Source organism: Neolamprologus brichardi, chromosome 1, assembly GCF_056152115.1.
Source record: "Neolamprologus brichardi isolate AB-2024 chromosome 1, ASM5615211v1, whole genome shotgun sequence".
Taxonomy (NCBI): domain Eukaryota; kingdom Metazoa; phylum Chordata; class Actinopteri; order Cichliformes; family Cichlidae; genus Neolamprologus; species Neolamprologus brichardi.
The window spans coordinates 27,027,203-27,035,896 of NC_142104.1; positions in this window are offsets into that span (position 1 = coordinate 27,027,203).

Genomic DNA, 8,694 nt, shown 5'->3' on the forward strand with positions numbered 1-8,694 from the left:
ACACAGCAGCCTGGAGAAACAGACCTGAAAGCTGCAAATAGCTTGATCTGTTTCCCAACAAGCAGAACAGCTCAAGTTCATGTGCCTTGCTCAAGGGTCACAACTTGCATCAATAACAGCAGGAATTGGGAAAGTTGGGTAAAGGTGACACCACTTTGGATTAGAAAGATTTGAGGAAAAGTGTGGGGGTTAGCACTGCTGCTTCGGAGGAAGAAGGTCTTGGGTTCAAATTCACCAGCTAGTTAGGGCCTTCCTGTGTGGAGTTTTCATGTTTTCCCTGTGCCTGTGTGGGTTCTCTCCGGGTGCTTTGGCTTCCTCACACAGTCCAAAGACATGCAGTTAGTGGGTTAATTGGTGATTCTAAATTGCCCATAGGTGTGAACGTGAGTGTGAATGGTCATCTCTCTGTGTTAGCCCTGTGAGAGACCGGTGACCTGTCCAGTGCGTATCCACCTCTTGTCCTAAGACAGACAGGATCGACTCCACGCTCTGTGACCCTAAATTAGATGGATGGCATTTCTTACGGGCAAAGAAATCAAATATAGCTCCCTCAACTGTGACATTTGTTGAGGGAACACACACACACACACAAAAGGGTGTGACCTTGACCCAGTTTTCACCCAAATTAAGTCAGCTTGAGGTGTTACTGGTGTCTACCATCCCACAAAATTTTAAAATGACATCTTGAAGTCTGTGGCTGCTAGACTCCTAACAAACAGATAACGAAACCACAACCGATCGTATACTCCCTCCCTTGTGGGAGAGAAAAATGTTACTCCAAATAGTTTTTTTTCTCCACATAGTAAGCAGCCATAAAGTCTACAGTTACTTCTGGGTAAGTCATCTGGGTAAGTCATTGAAAAAGCTTAAAGGTTTTTCAGGATTGAGTTTTGGTTAAATATTAAATGGACTGCTCATTTTATTATCCAAAAAGCAAACCATCAAGCGGGAGACCTCTAACTGTCTCCAGGACAGCAGACATGCAGGCAGGCGCATTTCTGTTGAATATAAATATAGATTTAATATTTAACATATAAGTCCTTCAAGAGCAACTAGAAAAAGATTAACTGCATCACAAGTGGCAGTGATTGCCCTGGTGAATTATCTAAAATGTAACAAGTTCCACATGGGTGGTGAATTAAAGGAAAAACAAAACAAAGAACAATGTGAAGTTTCTTGGGAAGTGCTCCAATGTGCCACTAGGACAACTTTACTGCACCTTGGCACGCTGCTGTGACTGAGTTTCTAGTAATGTATTTGATGAATGGAACACCTTTTTACAAATGATGTTCCCTTATTATTTATTTTGATGATTCTACACTACAGATGGGGGCATTTCCATCCTAGAAGAAACAGCTCCCATTAGGATAGAAGGGTTTTTATCACAGGATGAAGATGATTTGCTCTTTTTTTGCCACCAGATCCCTTTTCCATAGTGATTTAATGGTTCAGGTTTTTCCTTTAATTTGTCACCCATCTGTGCATTTGTGTAAACTGTCTCTACTGCTGCTTTTTATCAGTAGGTGGTGCGAGGTTGGATCCAGAGGTGCAGACGTGAACCGGTGTGAACCTGTGCGTTCCAGTGTCATGGATTTGAGTTCGCCATCCTCAGTGACACTGGTGCTGTTGTTTCACAGAGCTGCTTGCAACAGCACCAGATCAGTTCAAGAAATTAAGTCTGCTCACTTCCAGCCAAATTACTCTGCCAACATTTTGTGTTTTGACAAAACACGTATTTGCCTTCGTTAGAGCTGATCCAACATTCGCCATATGTGAACAGATAATCTGCTCGAAACCCTAATCACAGATAATATCACAAGCGATCTGGCTGTGAAATGCAGATAAATTTGGCAGAGAGGACGAAAACAAAGAGGGCGTCGCGTCTCCATCTAAATTGCAAAAACGAGCCTCACGAATGCCCGCGTTCATTTCACGGCAATCCTGCTTTCTGATTAAAGCTCGCCTGATTTTTTTACCTGTAGCCTCTGTAAAATTATAATGACGTCATTCTTTCTGAGAAAGTGGCACATTTCTTTTTTTTTTTGTAGGAAAACTGCATAATTCTAACTCATGAGATGAATTTTAAAGGTGTTTTTCCACAGCGGATCTAAAGTATATGCCGAGTGTCGTGATAATACCCTGCCTTCTGTCACCGGGGGTGGAAGAATCGCACAATTACCTCGAGGGCTCGGGAAGCTCTCTTGCATAAATCACATCCACTTTACGCTTAAAATATGTTAATCCATTAATATCAAAGGGCATCGTCTCTCCTTCAGCACACTCTCTGAGCTTTGTCTAATGTCTAATTTAAGAACCTATTCATTTAGACCTAAAGAAACATAATCAAATAACCACTGTTTACAAAATGTGTTTCAGTCTGAAGTGTCCACTTCAAGTCTCCCACACACTGAGTAGAAAATACTCCCCCAAAAGGTGATGATTTTATTTCATGTAGGAGTTTGAAGATAGGCAATAGTTTGCGTCGTAATACCACTCAAATCCTTAAATTATCTTCTGAAGACATTATTCCTGCCCCCGTTCTGCTTCTCCTTTGTTCTGTTTGTGATTGAAGACAGGTCAGAAACCGGCTACCCTGCACATCGTGTTTCTGGAAACTCTTCTGTTGTCTGCAAAATACATGAACACAGATTTTAAACCAAGTAAATATGATCCAGAGTTGTCTCTTCATTAGAAAATGACAGGCTAGTTCTCTTACACACATGCCCATGTCCAACATCACTTATACTGTAGATTCATTAAAGATGAGATCTTTTAATTTCTAGTTACATCAGTTAAATATTTGTAGGAATCAAATCCCTGCTAGCACCTGACTCATTTTAGATTAGACTAGAAAAAGAGAAAATTTATTCTTTATGTTTTTTAAAGTGTTTTTCTAGGAAAATGGAAAATAAGTTGCAAAAACAGAGTTTGTACAATCTTGAAAGTCAATACTTGGTAGGGCTCCATCTTTTTTGGATTTTGGCTGCCTTTTGTTCTACTTTCTCTCTACATGATCACACACTGCTTCAGTAATGTTGAGGTCCAGGCTCTGGGGAGGCCAGTCCACGACTGATAGTGTTTACTGTGTGATTTTTCTACTGCACTGTGGCTCTGGGATCATCTGACAGCACTTTTCTGTGATCATAATTCCATCAGTTTTCTGTCATACCTCTCCTGACCTCCTCCAGACATCCCCCAATAAGACCTGTTGCCACTACATTTTCAGTCCACTTCATGTGTAATTTGCCACAACTCCAACTTTTCTTCCTGTTTCCCTTCTTTAAGAATGACAGCCACCCTTCCACTGAGGCCATTTCTGGCGAGGCTTCAGTGAACAGTAGACGGATCAGCTGAAGAGCCAGATGCATCTCTCACATCCTGGTGAGATATCTGGTGTTTCCTATATTTCTCTATTTATTAAGGACATGATTTTCAGTTCTTCTGCCGTAGATAGATTTTTTTTAGGATGCCATGCTAACACCTGCCAAGTTTTCGGCAAATTTCATGTCTGCCAGACTGTGTTATCTTTGACATTCCTCATGGACTAAAATAGAAGAATGAGAGCAAAATATGTGTTATTTTGAGGGGGTTTTGGCAACAAGCTGTTGGTAACAAACTGTCTAAAGATAATCTAAAAGATTACATGTATTTATCTGTGGCTACTCTCGCCCGTGTTTTTCTTAATTGCTGTTGTGTCATTTTAACATGTGTTTGTCTCACTTTTTCAGTTTTTTGTAAACAGCTCTCTTTGGAAAAAAAGACATCTTGATTTCATTGAGAATACCTGTTTAAATGAAAGATTTATTAATAATTATAATAATAATTACAGAGATATTTAGGCACAGTCCTTTGACGTTGTTATGAAAGAAGATTGGTTTATGCCTCAGTCAATAAGAAGGCAGTAAAACTGATGATGCTGATCCTCGATCTAATTTAAGAAAACTGGCGTGAGAACGACTCAGGTCACGATCGGATGGAAATATTTACCAGAAGCAAAACTACGTAAACACTGGAGGTGAAACATCATTTGTGATGCTTCCTCATTTTTTTCTTTTCTGTCTTTCTTTTTTTTCTGGACGAATCAGCAGAGAACACTGCATCGCTACGTTTTTCTGTACAGTGCAGGTGTACCCTGTTAGGTTTTATAACATGCACACACACACAGACACACACATTCTTTTACAAGGAACAAATTGTGTTGCTGTACTCTTTAACCCAGGCGATCATAATGTTTTGGGCCTTGCAAATGTACAGAAATAAAAAGCACAGTGAGCACGAGTGTGCGTAAGCGTGTATGCATGTTTAAGTAGTACTCTTTTGTACCTTCTGTGGTGGAAAATGCATTATGCTGAGCTTCAGTCAGATAATACAGTGTAATGTGCGTGGCAGTCTGCTGCCGAGATACGCATCAGCTGTGTACCTCTGTTGTAAACTGAGCTCTCTGTGTGTCTGTAATGACACTGCAGTGGAAAAAAGTCCACTTCCTGGACAAGGTCAACATTGTTTTGGAAAAAATAAGGACTCGTTATTGTGGCAGGAATGTGTGCAGGTTTTTGGGGTTTTTTTCTTTAGCCCTGCTTGGAAAACTGGCCATTGTGTGGAAAATGAGGACTGATAAGACTCTCTTCTCTCCACTTTCATTTTTTTTCTCAGTCATGCTCAGCCACATAAATACAGATCTGCCATTACTGGTCAAAGGCTTGGGATCACTCCAAAATATCCTTTTTGGATTGAAAAGCACATTTATTATTGTCTAATGGAACAATATATTGATTAGAAATTGTGTAAATAACAATGAATTCCTAATGGAATCACAGCTTAGTCACAACATTAAAACTATTGACAGATGACTTGAATAACAGTCATTATCCTCTTATAGTGCAATGTTCTTCTGGGGAACTTTGGGCCCTGTCTCTTTGACGAGTAAACAGACCGAGTGTGCAGTGTTTTGGTAATCGTGCTCCCCGATGGCAGCAGCCTTGCCCAGCTGGACAGCGTTGACCCAGCTTCCAAACATCTCAGATGTCAATGCAAAGCATCAGTGGGATGCTCTGGAACAAACCCAATCCATGGAGGCCCCATCCCACAGACCACAATGCCCCAAAGCTGGACACCACATAACAACCCAACGGGTCATGTGTACATGGGTGAGAGCACCAGGGAGGCCTCAACAAAACGGCAGTCAGAGAGTCAGCAGAGACAGAGCTGCAAAAACCAGTGCTACGTCTGAGGCTGACAAATAAAAGGAAAAGATGAAGATAGGCAGAAGAACACAGTTAATGGACAGAGCAAGATGTGCCTTTATATTTGTCAGTTTGAATAGAAGAACAGGATCTTGTGGGCAGCTGCTGAGTGCTGACGTTGAGACTGCTGCTTTCTAGGTGTGTTTTAATGAACCTCCCAGCTGAGGAGCTCTGAGGTGCCTGTTTCTCAAACTAAAGACTCGGCCTTACTTCTTCTTCTTGTTCAGCTGTGGTTCAAGGTTTCCCACTTCTCTTTTTTCTTTTGGTTAACATATTTCAACACTGTATCAAATTCAGTCTTTTTACGTTTAATTAGTTTCCTGCAAGTTCTTAACACTCTAAGGCTACACTCATACTGCAGGCAAAAGTGCATCAAATCGGACTTTTTTGACCCTACGCGACCCCGATCATGGTATGACATTGTGAACAGCAAAAAATCCGATATTTTCAAATCCGACCTGGGTCACTTTCATATGTGGTACTGAATCTGATACATATCTGATGTTTTAGAAAGCGACTGCTGTTTGATAGTCATGTCGCATTAAATCCGTCTTTTATGTCACTGACACAAGACAGACGCCAATTATCAGCGCCGGAGAAGCGCCGGAGAAGACATCGCGAACGCTTCCTGGCCATCCAGTGTAGATGTCAGTGAAACTGTTGGAAAGACAATGTTGGAGAAACGTGAACATTTTATTTGTACTGTATAATCTGCAGATTCTGACAGAAATCTGCAACTATCCTTTGAAGCACAGCTCCTCTCTAAAACAGCAATAAGGATCATTATTAGGCCAAATGTAAATAACAACATAACTTTATAACTTGAAGCAAAATTGTAAAATTTAAAGTCTGAAACAAGTGTTTCATATTAAGGGCCATCAGTCAAACAATAGTGTTTGGTCTGGGTCTAAACAGAGCGCGTTGTGTGTGACGTCTTCGTTTGTGCATGCGGGCCGCTTTGAGGGTTCACACTAGAACACATTTGCTGTCACATTTTATTCGTAGTGTGAACAAGCAGACAAAAAAAATCGGAATTGAGCATTAAGACCTGCAGCGTGAACAGAAGGAGGTAGTTTTGCGGCTATTCAGAGACTGTAATCATAAACCATTCAGCCCAATGGTTTAATGATCAACTAGCCATTTAACATTATGTACTTGCATAACACAATGTGCCATTGAAACACAGGAGTGCAATATTCCATTAAATATCATAAACAGTTTATAATTAGTGACTGTGTAATTAATCAGAATTTTTTATTTTTTACACAATTCTAAGAAAGAAAAAAACATACCAAGAGCGCTGTGCTAACACTGCTCCATAACAGTGGTCTAAATTTCATAGGTACCTTAAAGTAGCACCAGCCAGAAGAGGGTGTGCATATAACACAAACGTTGCATCTATGACTCAACGTACCTCATCTAAAGCATCGCCGTCGTCTTTTTTTCAGACTGTAATTGATTATGAACGAACAGTCGACACGGTGAGAATCTGTAGACTTTCTAAGACCTGAACCTTTAGTCCTGCACACAGCAGGTGATTCCTTCTCAGGGACTCTTTTTGTTTTCCTTGCAGACACGCTGAGAGGGAAGTGAGGAAACTCTCTCCAGAATGCATGTCAGAGATATTATAACAAAGAGAGGGAGGGAGAGAGCATGATGGCACCTAAACAATCCAACACTGGGATTTATGGGAGAACTGTGCAACAGCAAAGATGGTGTCCAAAAAGAACACGAATATATTTAAAACCTTATTTGTGGGCCAAAGTCTGCAAACCTGTTTAAGCTGTTTCTACTCAGAATACATGCTTGAAATTAAAGTTCATTTAGATCAAGCGTCAGCATAACTGCCCAAGTAAGTGTTGGGAAGCATTTCAGTAGTGGCAGACTAGTTTCAAGAAGCACTTTGGTCCTAATAAATCACTTTATTACTGCAATCTAATTTAGTAAAATGGAACATGTTGATTGTATAAGATGACAAAATGTCATATTTTTGTCCTTTCCGTTGCTTATGCACACACACATGCACACAAAAGAAAATTGTTTCATTATGGACCCTCATCAGCTAAATTGGTTGTCTCTGTGTAATAAATGGGCTTCACTGGGAACAGCTGTTCCTACTCTGCAGGCACAGGGAACATTTTGTGACAAGGTCTCTGTGAATATCAATGGGTTTTTTAGGATGTTTTTCTCTGATTGAGGGCACATTATTATGATGTTAGCTGCTGTTGATTATCACAGCGGCCCCGAAAGTGCTTCGAGTCCTAAAGTGAGTGCTGGCGCGTTTTTGTTCTCTTCTTAAAACGACGAGTATGAAAACGACTTTTATTTTGCGTACTGTGACTTTTTCTACAGTTTGGATTTCAAGTTTTAAACAACACTGAAATACTGGCTGCTGTGCATCCAGCAGTCTCTCCAGCACGTTTCTCCTTTAGGAGGCCAGAAAAGGGTTCGTGTCTCCCCCCCGTCCTCCTAGCCACACAATGACTGCTTTAATTTCCATTACTGGAGAAGCAGCCAAGCTGGATTGTATTAATATAAAGTGCAAGTACTGCAAATATTCATTCCCCTCCACTATACAGTGTCTCCCAGTTTGAGGAGAATCTGTAACTGTGATGTCAAAGCTTAGAAACGACACATTGATATCAGTGGTCGGGACAGGCTGTAATTTTGGCCAGAGTCGAAGCTTTCAAAGTGGCGACGTCTATATTTATAAAGGCACTTTGTGTTCTAACTTTAGTGACCGGTGCTCAGCACAGCTCTGGTCTGAATATGGACACACATCCTGACACCGTGCAGCCATAATGAGCAGTCTCGATTTGTGGCAGATAACTGCCGGAAGCTTTGTCCCCGTGTTTGTTCAGCCCGAGTGCAAAACCTGCAGCCAGTGCCAAGCAGGTCACCGCTTTTACACGAGGTATTTTAGGGCTCGCCGTTGAAGGAAATTCTGTGGAAGCTTAAGCAGTTCCTCATCTAGGAGTTTTAATTGGCTTCCCGGGAAAGAGAATAGCATTCATAACCTTGAATTAGGAGGCGATGTGGTAAGCTACTGTCAGCTGATGGGTGGTGAGTTGAGCTGCTTATCCTGGTGCTGCTGGATTTTATTTTTAACCTGGTGGCACCTGACAGGCCCAGGGCATGAGGAAGACCTCGGGTGGGGAATGACAACAGAGAGGATCAACACGTAAATCTAGGCAAATATGAAGCTGCAGTAAAAAGAAAAAAATGTTGCAGAGGGAAGATGTGCAATAAGTGCTGTTGCGGTGGAAAGAGTGCTTTCTTCAGAGTGTCTGGCCTACATTTGGTTGTTGGGCACGCCTCTTACTCTTGCACTTGATGCAAATCAGGTGTTGGCTTTCATCTCAGTATTCAAGCAGGGTTTAATCACAGTGGCCGCGTCTTGTGTCGTTACTAGGAAGGCAGAAAAACAAGACAGAGCTGGCCTAATTTTTTC